Source organism: Lepisosteus platostomus, chromosome 11, assembly GCF_059453375.1.
Source record: "Lepisosteus platostomus isolate fLepPlt1 chromosome 11, fLepPlt1.hap1, whole genome shotgun sequence".
NCBI classification, from domain to species: domain Eukaryota; kingdom Metazoa; phylum Chordata; class Actinopteri; order Semionotiformes; family Lepisosteidae; genus Lepisosteus; species Lepisosteus platostomus.
This window is the reverse complement of record NC_142621.1, coordinates 43,649,732-43,674,896: the sequence shown is the minus strand read 5'-3', so window position 1 is coordinate 43,674,896 and position 25,165 is coordinate 43,649,732. Positions and strand designations below refer to the sequence as shown.

General features: G+C 43.1%; 1 long non-coding RNA gene across 1 annotated transcript; it reads left to right on the top strand.

The window, feature by feature from the left end:
- Positions 1-2,786: 2,786 nt before the first annotated feature.
- Positions 2,787-11,270, top strand: LOC148652754 (uncharacterized). Its single transcript, XR_015925097.1, has 3 exons — positions 2,787-4,029; positions 7,201-7,333; positions 10,788-11,270. It is a non-coding gene; the product is annotated as an uncharacterized LOC148652754 (long non-coding RNA).
- The last annotated feature ends 13,895 nt before the right edge of the window (positions 11,271-25,165 follow it).

Sequence of the window (25,165 nt, the reverse complement as noted above, 5' to 3'; positions counted from 1 at the left end):
GAGCAAGTGACCTCTGATGTCCAAGCGCAGTCAATTCAATTATTTAAGCACAAGACCTTTGTGCCTTGTTTCCTTTGTTTCAACTGGTAGTACCTACTGATTCACAGCCTCTTAGATTTTTCAGAGCTCTGTGTTGCACATGCTGTACTTGATGTGTGCTTGATTTTGTTGCAAAACCAAAACCCCACTACGGTATAAAGTTTCTCATTTCAGCAGGTGGGTCAAAGTTTTTGATTGAATGCAGGGTTTATTCTCCACAGCCCAGCTCCGTAACTACAGGGTCAAACTGGGTCCATGATAATCTATGGAATATACTGTAAATGAGCCAGCTTTTCTATACGGTGGACCGCAAACAAACTTCTGCTAAGCTCTCAGAACTGCATTGTTGGAAAACCATCCAACACTTCTAAACACCATTTTGCTTGTCATCTTTATCCACTTGGGTACAAAGCCATCCATCTTCTCTACCTAGACTTCAAGGTTGCCCTTAACCCCTGAGCTTTAACTATACCCTCTGAGCTAAACCATCCCCCAAACTTTGATTTAAATCAACAGACTTTATATGGTCTCTTCTAGAGCCTCATCTTTAACTATTAAGCCACACACAGCTGTTGGCCCTTCATCTCTGTAATCTCTATAATCTCCGGCCCTTCTCAGTTGATCCTGACAGACAAGTTTTTCTAGCATCTACATGACTTTCAGCTAAAACACGAACAAAACACTGTGCCTTCTGGCAGAAGAGACGTGTGGTCGCCGGGTCTGGTCCAATGCAGTCTTGGAACAGAAAAAAAAAAACAGATCAGAGTAGCTGCCTAATAGCCATGTATCTTTTGTGTTTTGTTACAGTAAAAAGTTGCCACTTTCTTTCACAAGCTGTCGTTTCAAGTGTTATTAATCTTATTTGCTCTCTACCTGTCTGGGATCCTCTCCCGGCTGGCCTCAAGGGAGCTCATTTCCAGAGTCTGCGCCACTCCTGGAGCTACGTAGGCAGCCTCCACAGCAACAGCTGGGAAATCTTAATTAACACCCTGAGATTAGACCTCTACCTGCTGGAACTCGGCTCCAAAATCAAACTTGAGGAAATTAGCATTTGAGGATGTACCGTATTGTTTTCTATTCCCTTTCCCTTCCCTTCCTCCCCTCCCCCTGCCGTCATACAAACAGCTCCCTCTCTCTCTGTGGATGAGCTTCAGCCAGGGCAGAAACAGAGACACGTGGGCTCCCTGTCACCTTGCTCTGCTTTTCTGTGTTTCTATTGTTTTTCCTTAACGCTCCCCCCTCCCCCAACCCCTTGCCCACAATGTCACTAGTCACTAATAATAATGCTGATGATTGTTGTTGCTGATAATTAGAAGCCATCTTTTCTGAACCTTCTCTGGACTCGTTAATTGCATTCCTTTAGCGCTTGCATTTCATTTTGTAATGTTAACGAGGAGCAACCTATTTCCTGCTGGGGAAACATGCCAAGCGGATTTTGCTGTTTTTCAACTGGTTTGAAATACAGAAGCCGTTTGTCAAGGACAGCACAGAGTCTTCTGGGTTCATCTTATCATGTTTCTGCATGCGAAGAAGGTGAGATTTTGCCCAATTAGCCATTTTTGGAACGGCATGGAAAGCAGAAAGACATATTACGGTTTTCCTAGAAAGGTTACCAGGGAAAAGAGGAGGCCGAGGTGGAAACAAAGACAAAGAAGCAACAGGTGAGAGGGGTTTGGAAATTGGGGGGTAAGTGTGCTCTTCTTGTTGTGGAGTGAAGCCAACCATCTCCACTGGCATGACTGAATCTCACAGCTATCGGTAGATCAAGGACTGGAGGTAGTCCAAACTGATTGCTCTGACACAGCACAAGCACATTCCACATTGTGTCTGCGTTCCTATACTTCAACAGAATCATAACAGGGAGAGCCAAGAGTGCAGGATCAGTGTCACGGAAGCCGGAGGCTAGCTCTGGAGAGACCGGTGGGACGGGAAGAGCACATGCGTAGCGGCAGGAACGGAGCGAACGCAGGGGGTTCGCTTTGGGCTCAAGGTATCTGATGGAGCCAGGGAAGAGACAAGAGCCCTCAGGCAGCGGACATGGGGCGACCTGGTGAGGCGAGCCTCACGACATCGGATCCCAGTGCCGAGCGAGGAAGACAGGACCGGCCGGAAATAAATAGCACACCACCACCGGACACACCGGAAGCACAAGCAAGAGCACGGGGAAGCAAGGAACAGGACAGAAAGGAGGAGCGCCCTCTAGGGGTAGGAAGAGGGTCGTGACAATCAGTCTTGCAGCCTCTGGATCTCTGGTCCCAACACCACTTGCAACCTGTAGAGAGCAGCTCCCTGTAGTGGCAAAACAACCAAGCATGCGCAAGTCCTTATTCTTTCAAGGGCCAAGGAATCTCATGCAAAAGTAACGACGGGTGGAGGGGCTGAGCCAGTAAAGACATATTACTATCAATCAGAAGCCTGTGATGTCATTAGCCAACTGTGACTAAAGTTCCCCAGGTGGATAATGTTACACCACGCCCCCGGAGGACTCGTCATTCCATCTCGCATTCCAGCACGGTTCCCAATTAGCCAATTTTCTCCAGCCTATTTAATGCTGCTTAACACACTCCCTTTTCTCAGTATTAGGGTTTTCCTGGCTTGAGCTACTATCTCTTTTGCTGTGACTTACTACTTGGTTATTGGCTTCCTGACCCTGGTTTTGGTTTTGGCACTTTACTGAAGGTTCTGGTTTCGACTCTCGGTTTCCTCCTGTCTTACGGCTCCGCTTCTGGTTTTGTACTTTTGCTTGTTTACCTACGGCTTTCGGACCTCGGATTGTTATCCCGACTGCGCCTCTGGAAATCGTTCTGGTTTTCTGCATAGGGTCCTCTCTGTTATTCCCTAACAGATAAGTGCATCTAGGACTGCATGGCCAGGGTTATCATAGGATTATCAAAAATGGAGACTTCTGACACCTGCCGGATGTCCGCAAGTTTGCAATCGATTCACTGAAAGACAGGCCACAGTTCATCGCTCAGGCACTAAGCCAAGGTAGGGCTTTCAGCATATCAAACAGACACTGGCCAACAGCTACTGTATTTCACCCTTCAACTCACAACTGGCAGTGCACTGAAACTCAGCAGGTGTGAGCCTGGTCAGTACCTGGATGGGAGACCTCCTGGGAAAAGCCAAGGTTACTGCTGGAAGAGGTGTTAGTGGGGCCAGTAGGGGGCGCTCACCCTGCAGTCTGTGTGGGCCCTAATGTCCCATTACAGTGATTGGGGACACTGTTCTGTAAAAAGAACACTGTCCTATGTATGAGACATAAAACTGAGGTCAAGACTCCCTCTGGTCATTGAAAATCCCAGAGTTCACCCCGTTGCCTGGCCTTGACAAATTGTGGCCTCCTAATAATCTCAATCTATGAATTTGCTTTCCTCTCCATTCCACTGATAGCTGATTTGAAGTGAGCATACAGGTGCACTTTGGCTACACATCGGTGGTGGAGGGCAGTCACGTTATCTGTAAAGTGTTTTGAGTGGCGAGTCAGGAAATGCACTATGTAAGTGTAGAAGTATTAATATAATACTTCTACTAATAATAAAGTCTGTGCTTAATGTCAGTAGTTCAGTTCCATCAACAAACTTGAACTGACCAGGATATTAGACTGGGCAGAAAAAAACTGCAGATATTTCTGTCTGATGTTTGTGTTCAAGATAGCAAAAAACTAAGAAAAAAACGTATGAATGAATTTATGAACGTATAAATTTCTCATATACGGTGTGACGCCAGTGTGATGTCAATGGACATACAAAACATCCCAATTACATCAACCAGAGTGTAAATGTCCTGCATTGTATATTGTATAAAATGTATTGTTTCCCCTTGCCACTCAGTGATTAATTAGACAGAAAACTGTGATTCTACATTAAGGCATAAGAATTTGAAAAGCAACCGTTTTGTTGGGAAATATATGAATGCATTGCAATGAAAGGAAAGCTCTAAAAACGGTGAATTCCCGACGTCACAGAGGGCAAGAGCGAAGATACTGCGGTGAGTAAAAACAAAGAAATAACGCTGGTACTGTATATATACCTGCACAGATTTCAGACAGGACGTGAAAGCGGGGTCCCGTTATATAATGGGGTGTAAATTACCGACACTTACTATAAAGTGCTACCGGAAACAAGAGATGAAAGGAAACGCAAATGTAGACACCGGCGTTAGAGAGACGGGGAAGCGAGTCACAAACGCATTATAAATACGCAAGGAAATAGACACGAGCCAGCACGAAAAGCTTTTAGTTTTGATAATGGAGCGAAAACATCAAAGCGCAGATTACTGTTGGGTTTTTTTTTTAAGCAAGACCAAAAAGCAAGGAAGACTAGAATACTACAGCTGCTTTGATGTCTAAATGTGAGCCTGCGCCCACTCAAAGCAGTGGCGGCGGTGAAGAGCACTTTGCATATCGTCTTTATTGGTTTGAGCTGCGAGTGCACTCTATCTGCTTATATTGTTGTTTATGGAAGGTACTGTACTGTACGTACAGTGCACTCAGTCAGCCCGGAGGACGAGATAACGTCAAGGTCTCCCGAGGACCTTCAAAGTCCACGGCAATCTGGACATTGAGCTCTCCCAGAGTATCTAGACGTGCCCCGTTTTATCTGTAATTTTCTATAACAAAATAAGTATTCTTTCACAGCATGTATTTACAGTATATGCACATTGCTTACGCACAGATCTGCATAGGTACAGCAACTACAATTCAATCAGAAAAGAGGCAGTCATCTGAGGTCAACTGAATGTGTCCGTACAAAGTGGCCAAGCGACAAAAGCACTCAGTTCGAGAAGTTAATGAGAATTCGCTCTCAGCTGGTTTTGTTTGCATCACAGCCCCACCGCCATCGCGCGGGATAAAGGGGAGATTTGGAAACAAAAGCACACGGAGAAACTTTTAAAGGGACAATGCTCCGTGTGCAGTATAGCCTACACTCCTGCCACTAGCTGGGGCTGTATACTGTACTACAGCTAGAATGTATTTATTATGCATTCGTTAGTTGAAGCCATGTTCTGATCGTGTCCCTCTTCACTTGGTTTGCTGTCTTGCCTGTATTCACTTGCAAACCGAAGGTTCATTTGTTCCTTTTCGAAAGAGGGGAAATACCTTCAATAGCAGGGCGATGGGCTATGCTTAGACTTCACAAATAATGCCATTGTAGTTGTTTTTTTTCCAACGTTGAAAGCTATTGTATGTACTGTCAAAGGGGACTTATTGACAAGAAAAAAAGATGCAGATATATTTATTGGACGCACTGCAGCACCAGAGTGTTGGCTGATAACGACGAAATGGAAAGCATAGTGGAACATACCTTATAAAGAAACAATGAAGGTAGTGAATAAAGTATCAGGGCCTTGATCTGAAATCTTCAGACACTGCATATGCTGAAAATATTTAGCATATATAGTATTTATGCTAAATAGTTGTGCTTTCCACACTGGACATTTTATAACCTAGTTTTAACTTTCCTTTCACTTTCTTCATGTGCAGTAGAGGTGACAGCATGAATACCAGGATAAGCCATGATTTTTTCACACGACGTTCGGAAAGATGTGGGCTCTATTTGCGAGCCCAGCAGCACAGCAACACAGCAGCACATCAGCGAAGCATTCTTCCCTGCGAGAGAGAGAGAGGCTGCTGGCAGCCCTGTTAGAGTGATTTAGGCAGATCTACATGGCCATGCTTGTGTAAATAATCCGCTAATTACAGTGTGACTATCAAGATTATGGAAATGAAAGAGCAGGCTCTTGTTGTGACCTTTCTGAAATGGTATGCAATCAGGCTCCGGTAAATAGACTTTCTATTTCAAGTGTCGACTCTCCCTCTCCTTCTCTCTCTCTTTCTTCCTGCCTCCTCATTTTTTTTATTCTCCCTGTTTCGGCTTCCTCTCTTCTTTTCATTTGCTCTCTCTCGTCTTCTCCCATTTTACCCACTGATTGATTGATCCGAAGGGTCAATTGATTTCTGTGTCTTTCTAGACTTGCAAGGTACACCGTTCGATTTGAGCTGCCTTATGCAGAAGACAAGGTTACTGGACACATTAACTAGAGAGACTAGAGGAAGAAAGAGGGGCTAGAATTAAGACAGTGTATGCAGTGACGTTCAGTGATCTCAGCTTGTTGTACCACAGATCAGCACTTTATGTATGTGATTGAAGCTGGTGAAGATATACAGTTGTATCAAATGCAGCTCCCCCTGTCCATTAGGAAGACTTCAACCTGTAACATTGGAGTACATATTGCTCTATCAGGATCACTCCTTCCCTGATATTGCTTTCAACAAACAGCTATAATTCAACCAATATACAAGTAAAATGATTTATCTAGCTACCAGCACTCAACTTCAGTATAGAGCAGAGAGGCACCATGGTCACTAATCAGAATTAAAATTTATAGAATTTATAGAAGCTGATCAAACCTGTCCTGAATACCTTCGGGAGATGGGAGGAACACCACAAACCCTGCAAAACTCCTGTAAACAAACACAGCTACCCGACCCGAGAATTCAAACCAGGAGTGCTGTGCCACCATGCTACTCAGAGACAATTTGATACGTACTGTAATTGCAGAATTCTGATATTAGTAATTAAAAAATAAAATTGTGGGACAAAAGATTCTCCACGAACATTGCTCAAGACAGAGTTAAATGTTTCACGGATTTTCTAAAAGCAATGGCGCCAATACACAAGCTTAGCCAGGCATTGAAATTACCCCACAACTCAGTAGCACAGACACCCAGAGGCACACACTTGGAAATGAGGCACTTTTAATACTCCAGTGGCACTGCCTGGAATAGCAAGTAACAGCATCCTGTTGTTATTAAGACTGAGAATGAGGATTAACCTTTTCCAACGCCCATACTTGATTGAATGAGAGTAAGCAGACACCTCTGGATACCTCAAAGGGCTTTGAAATGCCTTTTTCATTACAAGGTACGTGCTAATTAGAGTGATTCAGTCCCCACACACACCACGTACACACGACAATTGCTCCTGTGCAGAGCCATTGCCAGCTCTTCTGAATTGCTGTAATTATTTCATTTGTGTTTTTTTTCCCAAACACATTCCAAAATGTTGTTTTCTCAAAAGCAGTACACTGAAATTTGGTGTAATGGGTTCCCAGAGGTCAACTTGTAGCTAATTATAGCGTAATCGCTGCAATTACTAGGGTGAAGAGAGGTCAGCTGAGGCTCTGAGGCATCTGGACAGGAGATGTGTTTCTGACGCGCAGAGCTGGACACCATCCGGAACAGGATGAGGCAGTGATGAGTGGTAATAGTGCCAAGGAAGCAATGTATACGGTAAAAATATCAGCCACAGACACTAGACTTTCCATGTAGGATTTTTCTTCTTCATCTGTTTGCTGGCATTTTTCCCACAGTTTGAGCTGACTACTGTACATTACTCAGTAAAGCACCCCTCCTTTATTTTTCTTCACCTTGAATGAGGCTTTTCAGAAATTACTCATATTTATTCATGATTTAAGCCGAGGTGTTTGCAACAGTTCTGATGAGGGAAAAAAAAAAGAGATTTGCATCCACCAAGATTTGGCGTTTCCTTTTTATGGGAGCCGAATGAGCGGCAAACATGTTTCGCTGTCTGTGCATTCCAAATGGAGTGCAACCTTGAGGAAGCAGCAGTATGTTTCTGAAATACAAATTTCCTCCGGTAAATTAAAGCTTCCTTGTCGGAATCTGTCTCGCCAATATACAGTACCAAAATCAACTGCCCAGAACTAATATACGAACAGCCAGCTTTGTCCTTGAAAGCCTCTGAGTCCAGACATGAGCCATACTGGACACTCCACTCAAAGCACTTTACAGGTAATGGGGACTCCCCTCCACCACCACCAATGTGCAGCCCCACCTGGATGATGTGACAGCAGCCATAGTGCGCCAGAACACTCCCCACACACCAGCTCTCAGTGGGGAGGAGAGCAGAGAGATGAAGCCAGTTCAGAGATGGGGATTATTAGGAGGCCATGATTGGTAAAGGCCAGGGGGAAATGTGGCCAGGATGCTGGGGTAACACCCCTACTCTTTTCAAGAAACACCCTGGGATTTTTAATGATCACAGAGAGTCAGGACCTCGGTTTTACGTCTCATCCGAAGTACAGCACCTTTTCACAGTATAGTGTCCCCATCACTATACTAGGCTATTAGGACCCACACAGACCACAGGGTGAGCACCTCCTACTGGTCCCACTAACACCTCTTCCAGCAGCAACCTGAGCTTCCCAGGGGATCTCCCATCCGTGTACTGACAGGCTTACACCTGCTTAGCTTCAGTGGGCTTCAGTTGTGAGTTTCAGGGTGATAAGGCGGCTGGCAGTTAAACTCTGATGGTTTGCTGGGATTTCTGTTTTCGTAAATACAGCCACCAGAGGGAAAGAGAGACACGATGATTGTTTAAACATGCTGTTTCTGTGTCTGACTACATGCTACCAACCAGTACAGCTTGTTTTTACTTTGACTGCTCTCTCTGCTTCAGCTGAACATGCTCTGTCTTCCCATTTATTTATTCTGGCATGTGCATGTGTCAGGCTGAAAACTAGAGAGGAATTAACAAAACACCTCAAAAAACCATCCGCCTTTGAAAGACCGTGTTTTCTTTTTCTTTTTACTTGTCTGTGTGGACGTAAGCTCTCCATATTCCTCAGCTGCCCACTCACATGTGGTTTCTTGTTTTCGTGCAGAACACCTTCACATTTATAAAGACAGATGATGTAACAATGGGAAAAAAAGGTATTTTGGGTTGGGGATCTACAGGCAAATTTGTGTAATGCATTTCCAAAAGGCCAGGACCAGCTGGCAAGGTTTTTGTCAGCTGCTTGTATCCTTAAAACTGTGCCAGAGGGCATACATGGGCAGATAAACAATACAGATACTCAGTTAGGTAGATCAAGGATGCATGTGTTAAGCTACATGAGTCAGCTCAGTGTTCAAATGCTCTACCTTAACCGTAGAGCGGAGTAGCCTGCTAAAATGATAGAAAAATGGAAATCAAAGCCATGTCAAAACTGCGATCATGTGGGTGTTATAGTTAGTGACACCCAGTTACTTTCAAGCATTGCAGTTCATTTGCCATGAGCAAAAATAAATGTTCACAAAGGACTTGTGTATTCTACAGTTATGGTAATTCAGTCATTTCCTTCTTAAATATTGAAAATACACCATATTTGTTTTGTGCCCCATTTGTCCACCAGGGCTAAGCTCTTTTTCAGTATTTAAGACAGAAGTTAACAGATTATTTCTATAATTTTATCATGCGGAGGCCCTTTTCCTCTGCATGGTAAAATTAAAGTATTTGTATTGCATGTACAGATGTATCTTTTTTCACACTGTTGCAGATTCTAGTTACAATCCTTCTCGCCTCTGGTGGTTCTTTGAGATCTCAGCTCAGAACAGCACAGTTTCAGCATGGCACTCTCTCTGGGCCAGCTGATTAAAATATACATGAGCCATTTAAGTGTCACAGGGCCTGCAAATAAAGACCCACTGACAGCTCAGTGACAGAAAGGGGGGGTCATTATTATTGTTGTCTCCATCATCAGTGACGCTTTACCATTTATTGGCAGATCATTAAAAATCCATTATGGAATAAAGACCCAAATTTAAAAGCCGTTTCATTAATTGGGTTAGCATTTGCTCTGCTATCCTGCAGCGTATAAGAGGCACATTTCCATATCTGCCTCGGGCTAATTGTGAGCTCAGTTTTAAAGCCTATGAGAGAGGATGACAGTATAGCAGAGCACATATTGCGGAGAGAGCTCCAGGTGGGGAGATCCAGACTAGAAAACCTTCCTTGTAATTGAGGACTCTATAAAGCACTCTTAAGGAGAAGTGACAAAATGCACTGGTTCATTTCTCAAGAAACAGGCAGCCTGATAGACAGATGCCTCCGGTTGCCATCAGGATCACTGCTTATCCTATCTCTTCCTCAGTGGGGCTTCCTATTATTCCTGTAACAGCTAGCATGCAGCAACTGTCTTCATAAACAGCTGGCTTGGCTGCATGCCTCATCATGGAACCCCGATCCCCATGGTACGCCCCAGGAATGGATTGACGTTCGTCGTCGCCTGTCCAGCCGCGACGTTCTGTCTTCTGGATGGGTCAGCAGCCCTGTTCTTCCCTTCACTTTGAACTTCACTGGCTAGCTGTCTCACAGGGCAAGAGAGGCTGACGAATTCACTCCCTCTCAGGCTGTGCAGTGCGTGCCAAAGAGAAAATAAAATCTATATCATAGTTTAATAAGCACTGCTTAAGTGGCACTTGCTTGAGGGCAGTGCATTCTATTACTGTGTGAGGAGGATAAATAAATACGGGTCATTTTGCATACAGCAGCGCTGTGCATATAATACAAGCGAATGAAGAAGTCTAAAACACTCATCAGGGCAATTTTGTTCAATCCAGCTGGGGTCAGTCAGATGGCAGCTATATATACACACTATATACTGTATATACTGTACGGTATGTATCAAGAGGAAAACAACAGATTCAATTGCACAAAGTAACAAGCTCCATTTACAGTGTTAAATTCAGATGTAGGCAAAAAAAGAGCTGAGGGTACTTTTTTTTGAACAAGGACAAACGACTGAAGTAATTGGGCATAGTGTGAGATATCTTAACAATGTTTTAGCAGGCCGTGTCAGCTTCACAACTTAAAAACAGACTGTCTCTGCCTGAAGATGTAATGGATCTGGTACATATATCCACTCTAGTGTCACACATAGACTGAGTTTTTACTTGTTTGCAGTTCCAAAGACATATCCAGGATTGTCCAACTGCAGGCTCCACTGGGCCCAGTCCCCCTGAAGATGCCTCAGAGCCGAGGCTGAGGCTGAGCGTCCGATCTCGTGTCTCCAGAGTGACATCACCTGCATCTCTGGCCACCTTGCCACTCACAGTCATGGGGCCCTGCCCTGACAGCACACCTGAGGGCTCACTTTCCCAAGCACGGGGGAGAGGGGTGGCAGGAGCTACAGTAGGTGCCACTTCAAGCAACAGGAGGTATCTAAAAAAGAAAATGGGAAAAATAAATACAGGAAACTAAAAGTACCAAAGAGGCATTTGTGAGTCAAACCCTTAATGAGGCCTCTAAACATCAAGTCTATTCAAGGCCTTCTTAATCATAAGTGAGTGTTTTTTTGTTTGTTGTAAGTCCATTTTTTTGCGGGAGTGCAAGCTTTGTTATGGGCTTTTGAACAATTACAATGCTGTGCAATTTCTGAAGCTGTTATTGATTGTCCATTTGTTGTTTTGTTCAGAAATGGGGGTGTGTGAGTTTGTGGGCAGCTTTTTTTTTCCCACTTTGCAAAGCGCAGAAAAATAAAGACAAACTCTCTGCCATACCTTTAACGAGCAATTCTCCATGACATCTATGTTCATACTAACCAACAGTGAGAAGGAGCTCCTATGAACTACAAAGAAAGGAGCAAACCTACACAGCTGGCAAGAAGGGGTGGAAAAATAATAATGAAATAAAAGGAAATGGCACATTGCAAGAAGAACTGCCCTCGCATTTTGAAGGGATCATTTTTCTCTGCAACGCTCACTGTTACTTCCTCTTCATATACTTCAACATCTCAAAATCCTGAACAGTGAGCAAGAGGCCAGTGTCTGGCTGTCTGCAGTTATTGCTTGAGACTGTGTCCTTACACAGATGCCTTTTGGGCATGACTTGTTCTGTCGTATTGGAGAAAACAACGGGCAATAATAGCAACACCACACACCTTGCTCCACAATTAGACAGCCATGTTTCATTACTTTTTCCTCCCACTGATTTGCTGACAAGTTTAGCAACATACTGGCAGGAATGCGTTTTTCCCCAGGTATGTTTACTAATGGTTGAATCCCCTGGGGTGATGTGTAGAGCTGTGACAGAAATTTGAGGCTCTTGCATTCACTTCGAATGGGAAGCCAGCGATGGAGGTGGTGCCTCAGAGGACTAATGTGGCCGTTGTTTTTAATAACTGGAAACAAAAATGGGTTATTTTATTTTTTCTCAGCTGTCTCCTTTTCATTTCAAAAAGAGAGAAACCCTGAGGTGCCTCTAGGAACTGTGGATTTGCCATTCCATCTCATCTGTTGGTCATTTTCAGCCACAGAACCAGGTGTTAAAATCCAGGTCCTAAAAGTTGTCTCATTTGCCTGGTACAGTATATATCACACATTAGTGCCCAGTAAAACTGCCCTCCTATCCCCACCATGCTAACACATACATGTCCATACATCACAACTGATGCTGCTTGGGACTCAAATAGGAAAATATGCCTTTCGAGTGCTGGTCTCATTTTCCCTCTTGGAATTTGTGCTTTGTTTTATGCATTCTGCATTGTGTGGTGTGGTGTTTTAAATCCAAAAACCCAGGTTTTGGAACAGACATGATCTCTTCAAATGTAGTGATAAGGCAGCATGGTGCATGTTAGGAACGAGTAAAAGTTCATTCCAATGCTGAAAAGGGAAGAAAGGAAGCAAAAAGGTGCGGCTGTGGAGCTGTGTGAGAAAGACAGGGGGGTCAGCAGAGATTATGTAGTGTAGGAGAACAAAAGCCGGGAGTGTAGAGGAGGCGGGAGCAGGGGAGAGGCAGAGTGGGCCCTCAGGTGGTACGAAGTCAAGAGAGACTCTGAAGAAGGCTCCACAGCTAAACCTTTGCCTGTTACTTTGCAGCCTGCGCATGTTGATGCAGCTCCCTGCTTGAACTACTTCATGGTGCATCTTATGCCTTAATGCTTCGAAGAAGCATGGTGCAGATTTCAATACGCTCCCAAGGTGATAGCCTCACAGTCACTCATAGGAGACGAAACAAATTCTCCACCTCAGCAGCTACAGAGACTTGAACGTCCCATTCTCCCTCCATCCCTGTGCGTCTCTCCCCCACTGTCTGCACTGGTGCTCCCTGTCCCAGTCTTCCCCTCCATCTGCCAGCCTCTCGTCTGCTCGCTTTGAGTTTTAAGAAGCCTTAGCAGCTTCAGCCCAGTTGTCAAAATTGGATGGGGGGGGGTTGGGTGGTTGGTTGGTAAGCAGAGAGAGAAGAGGAAAGTAGTGGAGGTGGGGGGGGGGGTGTTGGGGGGGGTTGAAGTGATGGCGGGATAAAGCATTTTCATAATTAAGGAGCTCTGTGCTTTTTAAACCACATCAGCACTGCCCCAAGGGAGCGCAGCGTTTAATAAACACAGGCAAGAGCTCGACACAGTTTTAACAGCCGAAATTCTTCGCTGCGGCGCGCCCGCCTTTACAGTCTGCATGTTAAGATAATGCTTTATTATAACTTAAGGCAGTGCAGCTATTTAAAAAAAAAAACAGAACAAGAACCAATAAGAAAGAGCCAGTGATATTTAGTTCTTATAGCGGCGCTGTTTGAGGTGCCTGGTTGTATGGCTCCCAGCACGCTGCAGAGCAAGAGCTCTAGGGAACGAGAGTCTGAGGGCAAGAGAGAAAGACATTGTCTATCCCGAAGCAGCCCCAAGGCCACAGGTACTTCTGTTTGAACCAAACTCAGCAACCCAGTTCGTTTTGGATCTATCATACCAATTCGCCCCCTGTTAAGCATTAGTCATTACCGTAAAATCGTCTGGTGCCATTTGAGCATTTTTAAAATATTCACAAAAGTGAGGCAGCAGGTACTCCTGTCCAACATCCTGGTTCATCTCCTGCTGTAGCACAAAGTCTTTTTTTTGTGTTTTGTTCTGCAGTACAGGGACACATACCCCCTACTACTGTGCATGGTGCGGTCATGACGTGGCCTGTTGTGAAGTGTCTACCCGTTCCACAGTGTTGGAGAAACTTCTTTCGATTGCCATTTCGATTTTCTGTGCGGATGACAAAAAGTGTGCAAAAGCCATACAGTCCTGATTAGATTAAATCTTCCTCCCCACCACCAACCCACCCCAAATTACACCCCCTGTGCACGACTACAGGCATTCATTAAAAAGAATTATGAAACAGTCTTCAACCAACATAAAGCCCCTGAAGTTTGAAGTTAGACCGATCTTCTTTTGATCAGTGATGTTCGACATTGAATGCAAGACTGCTGTGTGTACTTAGCCCTGATGGAAAGCTACACTCACAACACACATGGCTGGCATGCGAGGCAAAGTGTAAAGTTGTGAACATGATGTACTTCAAGACTCAAGAAATAAACTCTGGGCTATCTTCTTTGCTTCTGGACTGTATTTCCCAATTTTTTTAGAATTTGCTGCAGAAATTCAGTAATCGCTGAATCAATCTCATGTTAAATAATTTAGGACCAGAGAAGTACTTTATCTCCAGGTGGTGAAGTCTTCAGAGTCTTCAGGCTATTGAGTGTCTGGAATGTGAAGAGTTACCTTCGCCTGTTCTCAGTGTAGCATTGCCAAAATGATAAAACTTGCAGTCCAATGAAAAACCTTGAGAAAACCTGATAAATGGTTTTAAATTCTTCTTAGGGGGCAGACACTTCCAGGACACCATGGATGAATATATGGAATATCAAAAGATATAAAGCACTGCAATCAGCCAGCCAGCACTGCTACTTTCTGATTTAGATGACTGTTTGTATTTATTGCTGGCACACTGACTCATTCCTCAGCCCAGGAAGGTCGTGGCACTGTGAGAAATATTGCACGAGGAGCCTCTATTAAAAGATCCTTGCTGAAGGGTTTTGTCTTAGAGGCTCGGGGATACTTAAAGGGGTTTAAAAAAGACAAGCTTCATTTACACCGCGACGTACCCTGCGACTGAACAGGTTATTTTAATTTCTCTGGAGCCGAGGGTGAAAATCCAGCAGTTTTACCTGCTGCTTGCCTGTCACCTGGTCCAGCAGAAATGATTAATGGAGGCTGTTTGTGGGCATGCGTGCCTCGCAAGTCTTCCTCTTAATGAGGGTCTCTGCACAGTTTAAACACTGAATTGCCTTGTTCTCTGCACTCATGCCTTTATTGCAGTGATTTATACACACATAAAGTACACCATGGAATGAAATTGCCTGTCTGGAATACTTTATTGATACTTAAACAATCATTTCCACAAGCATTTTAACCTCATGACTCTATTAATGTGCTCTCTTCTTCCCTCTCCTCTCCCCAAAACTGGCCGTGTGTCAGCATTGTTCATTTAGACATTTTGGGGAGATGGGCAAGCACAGAAAGGATGGTTATAAAGTAGGAGTCTAATCTCAGGATATTTAACTGTTATTTAACTGTCGACCCGTAGGAAAAGTTCGTCCACCTGTACCAAGAGTCCACCAGTCCCAAGAATTGGAGTTGCTGGCTCTACCTGGGACAAGCAGCTCAACTGGTGACATTAATGTTAAGACTCTGAGGAACACAGGCAAAGCATCCTGGACAGCCATTCTTGATGCCTTTCTGAATGAGCGCTGTTGGAAGGTTTGGTTAAGGATATTTCCGTAGCTTAATGGAAAACAGACACGAAACTTACTGGCACTTTCTAGTTCAGTGCACAAAAGCACTCTGGTATGAGCTCACATAACTCCTAATTTCCTTGGCTTTCTTTAAAACAGAATGGGTATGTCAGCCTTCCAAAACAAGCACTGTTTCCCACTTCTGGTCCTGGAAAACCCCTGTGTCTTCTGGATTTCATTCTAACTGAACTTTATTTGGCTCACAAAGCCCTTAACTTGAACTATTCGCTTATATTTTTAAAACCATTTCGGTTCCTAGGAAATGAATCAGATTGGCCTAGGTACTCTCCAGCTAGTTGTGCTATGTGACACTGACAGAGAGCAATTGAGGATCTCCCGTTTCAACATGCAAGATGTTCTAAGTGCAGTCCTACAGTCACTTTTCCAAGAAACCTAGAAAAATATTACCGACATGCTAAATCATTTCCTTTGATTTAAGATTCCAGGTTCATAGAATCTTTTTTAAATCATGAAGCTCACTTTTAGATGATTTACAGTATAAATGTGCAAATGAGCTTCTCTAGTCAAGAGCATTTGCAGAACTCTCTGTAACAGGTCCCATAGTGTGAAATGACACAAAGTGTAAGGTGTAAGGTGAAGTGCAAGATCTAGAGAGCTCCAGCGCTCTGTAGCAAGGAACTGATCTTTTCCCATTGAGGCCTGGCAGTCTCCTGGGCCTGGTAAATAAAGCAGGCTTGGTTCAAATCCAGGGCCTGACCTCAAATGATACTGAAAATATCCAAATGACATCACAGGCCCGGATTTTCAGTCAATAACTCCAGCAAGTTTTGGATTGAAGACATAAAACCTGACACTGTTTTTTATTACTTTCTTCTCTGGAAATGTTTTTAACCTTACATCCTGTTTACACCCATCCTCTTAGCAGCTCGATTAAAAAAAAATCTTGCACACCAACACTTATTTTGTTATTCTGTTCCGTGGTGTCCCAGAACCCCTGTGATGGACAGGCATCCCATACAGGGTATACCCCAGCTTGCGTCTGTTGCTTGCTGCGATAGGATCCAGCTAACCCCTTGACCCTGTTTTGGATAAAGAGGTTAGAAAATGGATGGCTGGACTCCCAGAATGCTTGTATGAAGAGTTATGTAAAAATGGAAAGTGTACGGAGTTGCGTAGCAATGAAGAAAAACAGAAATAGAAAACAAATAGTTCTCTCCTCCAACCTTGCCGACTCACACAGAGCAGCCTGGGTTTAAACCCTGTGTGGCAGACCTCACTGCTGACAGTGGCCACATGCTTGGTCAGCACTCCCTCGGCGCATTCCCCTTTCCATTAACCCAGATCTCCTCCGTCTCGGCATGCTGGCTACAGTTCTCATCTGAGGGAACCAGCTGATAAGGGATTGCATTCCGTCTGTCTGGGCCCCAGAACAAAAAAGTAAAACGCTGCCATGCAGCTGCATAGGAGCCATTCGACTGCAGCAATGAATGTTGACAGTTGGCGGGTGCAGACCGAGAGACAGAAGGTGCCCTGCTGGAGCTGGAGTCTTGACCACTGTGATTGGATTTGAGCAAAACCCCTCTGTGCGCAGGTTCCCAACCCTAATGGCTCCCATGCAACTTTAGTGCACAACAGTCTTTAGCTTTAAGTAGTCCCGGTAAACAAAAGTAGAACAGTTGAACAAAACTTGACAGTAGTAGAATCAGTACTCATTTAATAGCTCGGTTAGATCCTAATAAATGCAAGAGAGAGATGAGGTAGGCGAAGCTCACCCGGATCTCACCTTAAAGGCGAGGCTGTCCATACCTCCCCTCTGTATTGCAAGGTTTGAGGGAGTTGCTGCAGGGGTGTAGATGGGGCGGAGAGAGAGGGGAACGAGAGAGATGTGATACAGGAAGTGCCGGGTGTGAGACGTAATGTACTGTATATATGCAGGCGAGCAGAAGTGTGCAAAATTAGGATCTACCCTTCCTCCTGATTGTTATGATTCTACTAACAATTAATAGTGATTATGTGCATTTGTATCACGCTTTTCATTCCCAAAGACCAAAGGATTTTACAAGTAGGAAGAGAGCCACTTCATCATCCATGAAGTGCAGCCTTAATGCATCAGTAGACACTGTACTATAAATCAGGTGAGGAAGTGAGTGAAATATATCGAAAATTAGGTAGGGCAGACTGAGCAAGCCCAAAGTGGAACTTATACTTACTATAGATGCTACTGGAAAACTGAGCTGGTTCCATGTTCCAAAATGTTCTGTCACCGTGATTGTAATAAAAGGTGCTGTGTAAATTTTACTCTATTTACCACATCCTGTGGCCTCACATCCACAAAGGACAATACTCCCATTTGAAACTGCCCCAGAACTTTATTCAACAATATTTGTCCTCAGCCAGGCTTCCGCTGTACTGTTCTTAAAAAAAGAAAAATCTTGTTCTCACTTTTTAAAAAAGAGCAGGGACAAAAAATGATTTTTTCCTGTATTGAAAAAATCCCATTTATAAAGATTTCCCTGTCAGAACTCAATAACTGTTATGACTTGAGGCAGGGAATAGCTAGCATCAGGTTCTGTACTAAATCACCGGCACTACGGATTCTCTGGGACACTCCATCACTGTCAGAAACAGCCAGCAGCTAATCACATAGACTGCTTGTCACCCACATTTGGAATCTCTAGATGTACCAAAATGTGCTATTCACTGATCTTCACAGAGCTTTTGTGAACATCAACCTCCCGAAAAATGCCTTATGTCAGTTGCATTGTCCTATAATGTCATTTCTTACTGACTTCATATCTTGCAGTACAGTAAGTGATCTCTGAGATCCCATGTGGTTATTCTTCAGCTTGGATTGCTTGCCAGGCTGGTTATTGTTGCCTGACAATGCTGCATTGGATTTGCACTTGCCTGACTGTACAAATCTTCCCCAGCAGGCCTGAGCAACACTTCTCCACTTCCTCTGTCCACTTCCTGAGAAGAAGCTGCAAGACGGCAGCATGTGCTCTCAGTATAACTCTCAGTCAAGGTAGGAAATCGCGATCTCCCGGGAGAAACATAAGGGTGGAAACTAAATCAACTGATCATGTTCTATAAGAAAACAATTAAGGATAAATGGAGATGTGGTGGAAATAAAAGACAGCTTGTATGCCTACATAAAGATAACTTTAAGAATGTGCCCTCTCTTTCTTAAAACAAGAAAAGACAAAACTGACGCTGAGAGTTTGAACTATGGGTTGTGATGGGAGCCATAGAGAAACGGTTCGATCTGGTTTCCAGCGTGTTCCTTGCTTTCTCACCTTTGGATGCTGTTCCTCCCAGCATGTTCCATGTATCTCCCTGTGTTGTTTCAGCTGCATCCAGAGTGCTTGACTGGGTTTTCCTCCACTGCCCCTTGGCCACAGCACATTGCAGTAATGTTTTATGAGGATATGTCTCTTCAGAGTGCTTTATACAAATTAGCACAGAGCTCCCCTGGTGCACATTAGCACTGCAAGTGTACAGTAATTCATGTATAATTCATGCTTCCTTTCACAGCTATTCAACAGAGAAGAGGAGCCACTTAGCGATGTACAGCTAAGCATTACAGGGCAGTGAGGCATGATCTTGTCCATGCTGTGCTGTGGGCACTCAGAGGGACTAGCCTGTCATAGGTGGGGCATCACAGAGAATGCCTGGAATTTTGTTTCTAGTCCTTTGCTAGTGCTTTGGATAACAATCCAAAAGGGAAAGAAGTCAGGTTTCTGCAGGATTTCGAAGTTCTGTATCACATCTTTAGCACAGCTCTATTTCTAGGCGGTGACAGGCGTTTTTTTGCCTAGCACCATCTTTTGAGGTGAGCCTTGGAAAATGCGCGCTATGCGAACACCAATTTGCAAAATGTTTAACTTTCAAGAAAGTGTCAAAACATGAGGCAAAAACAAACTGCAAAAAGCTTCTTTTTTTTTCAAATTGAAAAGCCAGAGAAAAATGCATTAGGAGCCTGCAGAACCCCTATTAGGTTGGCAACGTTAAAATGCTCTAAACAGTACTTTTGTTTGCTTTTTGTCTTTTATTTCGATGCCTATACAAATAAAATACAGATGCCCTAAAATAACATTTCCCTTGCAACCAATGGAAATATACCCCCTTGAACAAAGTGACATTTCTACGCTCAAATTATATCATTTTATCTAATCACTATTCTACTTCACCCACACACAAAAAACACGTTTTTTCACTCAAGGGTTTTTAGCATTAATCATCTGTCTGGCTGTCTGCTGCTTACAGATGAATTCACCTTGCATTACTTTTTTGTGCACTGTTCTCTTCCAGTAAGGCACAGAGTGGAGTTTGACCCGGAGGATAGGCACAACTTCAGCTGTCAGGAACTGCAGTAAAAAGGCACTCAGGGCTCAGCATATGCTTCTGCCAAGTGCCGCAGGAGTCCCGAATGGTAAAAGAAGATAAGAAAGGTGACAGAAGAGCAATGCCCTTCCAATCCGTATAGCTCATTTGGTTGGCAGCTAACTGCGTCTGTTCTGTTTTAAATTAAGTTTCTGAATCTGGTAATATGGAGACTAAATTTGTACACATTATTCTAAATTGGGTTTACTTACGGATTGTGTACAATTTTAGCATAGCATAACATGTCTCTGTGGCTCAGGATCTGCGCCTGTGGCTGGAAGGTTGCTGGTTCGTATCCCGCAGCCGGCAGGGGAATCCCACTCCGTTGGGCCCCTGAGCAAGGCCCTTAACCCCAGCTGCTCCAGGGGTGCCGTATAAATGGCTGACCCTGCACTCTGACCCCAAGCTTCTCTCCCTTTCTGTGTGTCTCATGGAGAGCGTTGGGTTATGCAAAAAAAGACAAATTCCTTATACAAGAAATGGTACTGTATTTGGCCGATAAAGTGATCTTATCTTAACATGCCTTGATTGAGGAGGCCATGGTGGTGCAGTGTGTTCCGTAATTCCGGGGTCTGGCCAAGTTCTCCCTTCTCACTCCTGGTAGTGCTCTGCCTTTGAGCACCGCTGGCAGACTCCCAGCCATGGCCGTCGGTATCTGCGTTCAGAGCCGCGGTCACCGGCAGGGAAGCCTCCCTCTTGGTTGTGGATTGCCGTTGTCAATGGACGACCATGAAATCTCTCATGTTCTGGGACTCCAAAGGCAGGTCTGGGGTCTTTAGAGCTGTGCATGCCTTTGGGTGAATAGTAACTCCTTAGTATCGCCACGCAACATGTGTCTGCAAGGTTGTGCAATGTGATTCTGTGGTTTGAACCAGCTTGGCAGATGGAAGACATCCTGGCTCTAAGGAGCCCACCCTCCACCCCTCTCATGTGGACTATAGGGCAACTGCAAGGAGTGGAATAGGGAAGGTTTAGGGATTCAGAGCAATGAGTGATTGCTGGGGAGAAATGGTTAATGAATATTTATACAGGGAGTAAAATCGGTGGCATGAACTGGGGATTGTCATCTCTACCAAACGTTAGTTTTTAAACTTCATGTAATGCACTGCACATGGATTTTATTTTTTCGTGCTCTTTCTCAGCATACGCCAAAGAATTTATCTGCAGCTCTCATAGCCCTCAGTGAGCCAGACACCAAGCTAACAAGGGGCAAAACAATCTTTCTCAAACAGGGTTTGGGAATTTATTGGGAAAATGTTGTTAAAACATAGTGCTTAAGCGTTTGTCATCAGCAACGTGAGTGCATGATCCCCAGGAAACAGGCTGGGATTTTTGAGTCATGGTTTTGTGAGAAAGAATAACACACGGATGACTGTTTCGGGAAATCTTGCAGAATTAAAAAAATATATGGTAAAAAAGATTAATTATGCTTTGCTTCGTTTACACTATTCCCAGAGTATGCATGCTATTTTCCTAAATAATTAGATTTAAAGAAAAATACCCCAAAAAGTTTATTTTGAATAGCATTGCGTGAAAGGCTGTTAAAAGATTATTAAAGAATCATTATGAAAAAAGCAGATAATTATCATTAGTTATGTTTCTTAAATTCCCTTAGTGAGCCTATTTGAATGTGCAGTTATAAAACACTACAATAAATTACTTTCTTGAACAATCTATGGCTATTTCAAAGTAATACCATTAAAGACATGAAGTTAAACAATCCATGAATTTCACTGAAGTTATCATTTAAAGCCATCCACAGTTTTTTAGTCATAATTTGGGCTAAAGGTTTCTTTTTTTGCACTTAATTCTTTTTTTAATGAAAAACAACCAAAAGAGAGATTTTGGAAATTAATTTGGAATTCATTAAATAATTATCTTCATTAGCTATTTTTACCCCCATCCCCTTGGTATGCATCTCATTAGCTCACAAAACAAATTTTGCAGAAGAAAACAAAAAGCTTTCATTTCTGTATAAACAGACTGTGCTCCAGTCTCTCACATTCCTCTGAACTGCATTTTCCACTCCAAGGCTGGGTGATGTATTAGGCTGAACATGAAAAACTGTCTTTCTGCTAGGATTACAAAATAGTGCCCAGCATCTGTGCTTGACTTAATGAGACAGAGAAATCCTCTAGTTTTCTAATGTACCAATAGTATTTCTTGCTTGGCGTCTATATTCGCTTTCATGAGATCAGATGTAAATGAGAATTTGTTCTCTATCGACCCACTGGTGAAGTAAAGGGATGAAAAAAAGACCTGTTTATCAAGCCGTGGATAACTTGGAAGCATTCGAGCAATTGCCAATCCATATTTTTGCAATTTGAACGGGTGGGCTTTATTTAGAAAGAATCTCGCTGCAACATTTTTCATTTAGAGGTAACGGGATATTATGGGACTAAAAACACTTTACAAGGCTGCTGAAACTCAACCTGCAACTGCAACATCTTATGGTGCACTTAGCCTTTTACCTTTCAGAGCAGGTTTGTGGACGGGGTATTTCTGTGATTGTCCGCTTTAGGGAAAAAAAACAACAACTTGTTTTCCACACACATTTCAGACGTAAACCCAGGCATAGTCATTGATCTTTTTTATTTTTAATCCTCGTACGTGAACTTTTAATTGCCTTTTACCCTTTTGTTAGCTTTGCGTTGTCCCTTATACCACACAAAAGTCAAATAGCCTCCTAATCCCACAGCAATATTCAATTTCTCATAAATTAAAACTGGTGCTACTCCCCCTTCCACCCTCAGCCCTCAGCCTGTCCCCCTGCTGCATCAGTTTTCCAACTGAGGCTGTTTTGAGAGTTATTGCCCATCCTGGCCTTCCTCTTTCAATAGAAACTATGCTTATATGCTGTTTCCAAGCACCTTTTCACAGACTTAGATGACTTTCGCCATTACTGCACTTCAAGCACGTGGGTAGAATGGAACAGTCAAGAAACCCAGAGACAGGAGCTGGCAGCTCACAGATTAAAGACCGTACCTCTTCGGCAACTGTTACAGGGGCTCAGGCTGTGAGGGTAGGAGCAATAAATCTCTTCTCTTGCGTGGAAAGAAAGAGTCATTTCTGTCGACTCAGATGGTAGCTACAGTTTTCCTGAAATACCACACAGCCCCATCACCACCACCCTACCCAAAACCACCCCCATCTTACTTTATTTTTTTTTCCTTTTGAATCTCCTAAAGCCACCAAGAGTACTCAGCTCTGGAGACAGGTGAACTGAGCCTTTTGTAGTTCAAAAGCTGTCAAAGAAGCTCTCAGACAGAAAAATACTGCTTTTTTTTTTCGATGGGAGGGGAGAGACAATGAAACAGAAAGAAAGGGGAGAAATCAGTCTTGATTATTTATTTATACCTTCTTGCTGGAGCGAGTGGAAAATGAAAACAGTATTCTGCTGTTAAAGTTCCTGCACAGTCGGGGGTTTTGCCAATGGTGCGCAGAAACTTCGCCAACAGGAAACAGTTGACTACATTGAGCTGTGCCTCAATTTGTCATCTATCAATCATGACAGGGGCCCACTCTTACATCTGGAGCGTGGAGCCTTCACAGCAAAGTTTTCAATTCCACATCAATTCCAAGCCTTCTCTCTGTTTACAGAGAATTACTAAGTGCTTTACTGGTTGACCCAAAATGTAGCAAAAAGCTGGTTTGGGCAGGAAACTCCTTTTGTCTTCCAACATACAATACTGCATGCCAGTTCATTTCTCCTTACTCAATGCATCATCATGCCACCACTTAGCAACACTTAGCAACATTTGATCAATAACAACAACTGCAAACTCTAAAGCACAGTGTCCCACATCAGCACTCATTTCAGTGTGGGTTGTAGAGTATATCCAAAACACCAATATTCAATATTTTTATTGTTTTGCACTATTAATTCATATTCACTGAGTAATTCATCAATCATGCCTTTTAGAATGCACCATTATGTAGCCAGCATAACACTTCCATAAAGGTCATAGCTCTATTTTAACATTATTAATCCTTCTAGAACAAATGCATAATGGTAACATAAGTATTCATAATAATACAGAATATTTGTCGCAGCATGTTAAGGTAAGAATTGTCTTATGGTTAGGGTTGGAGTCAGACCTGATTAGGGTTAGGGCCTAGTTCAGTCAGCATTTTATGAATACCTACAATATTATTTGTTATTTTTAAAGGGAGATGAATGTTATCATTGTATGACTATGTAGATGCTAGAAAGGTATTATGCTAGCTGAATAAGGCTGAATTCAAAGAAGGATGACATACTGTATAATCACCAGTACGGACTGTTGAAATTCTGCAATTTGCCCATGGAAATCAAGAATGTGTAAATATAATATCCTATCACTGGAACAGGAACACATTGTTCCCCATCGTTCTCCTGGAGATCTCAATTAAGTAGGCTTAACAGTTAGCTAATATATCATACTGTACATTTCTAAAATCCTGTGTGGAAGCGTGTCTGTGATTAATGCCACAGAGTATTTTACATTTTTCTCCACAGCTTAAAATGATTCTTAATCATGATGCACCTTTTGTATCATTTCAGTTTAAAAATAAACCTTCTGATTCTGTTGCAGAGGAAGGAGGGTCAGCCTGTCAGCCTTGAGAGAGACAGTGAGTGGAATGGAAATTGTTTCCGATTGTTTCAATCTTTATTGCCATAAGGTTTCTAGAACTTGTCACATGACTGTATTCCAGCACAAGTCTCTTTTTGAAAAGGGGCAGGCATTCAGCATTCCACCAGAATGAGGGAGGGCAGCCTTTTGCAGTAAGAAGAAGGATATAATATCAACTCAAAAACAAAAATGAAAATGATTACCTTCAGCAAAACTTCTAGAGATTAGAAAAAGGAAACATAATTTCTAGATTTCAGGCAAAAGCTTGCTGTTTCCTACTGTATGTGCAAGAATGATACGATGCATTTTAATTTTCATATGCATAAGAGAATGGAATCTGCATGTACTTTTTTCACCAACAAAGAATGAAACAAAATACCAGGGAAGACAAAGGAAATGTTTTAAAATCCCAGCAAGTCCAAAAGGCTAATGCACTATAAGCTTGCCAAACTAGAGGCAACAGTCATTAATAGCTAGAAAAACATTACCATCCACCTCCCGGAAAAAGAAATAAAAGAAAAAACACAGTATGAGTAATATTAAAAAAAAAAATTTAAATACTTTTGATTTAGATTTAGATTTAGATTACAATATCCATGCATTTTAGGAATAATTAGCTGCAGAAACAGCTCTTGCTGGAGAAGTGGGGCAATCTCACATGGATTCATTTCCAGCTGGCAGCCATGCCTACTGGAGGAGTGGGCAGCATCTCATGATCACCCCTATCCTGAACCTTGCGGTGCTCTGGTGCTGAGGTGGCATCGCTGTGCCTTCTGG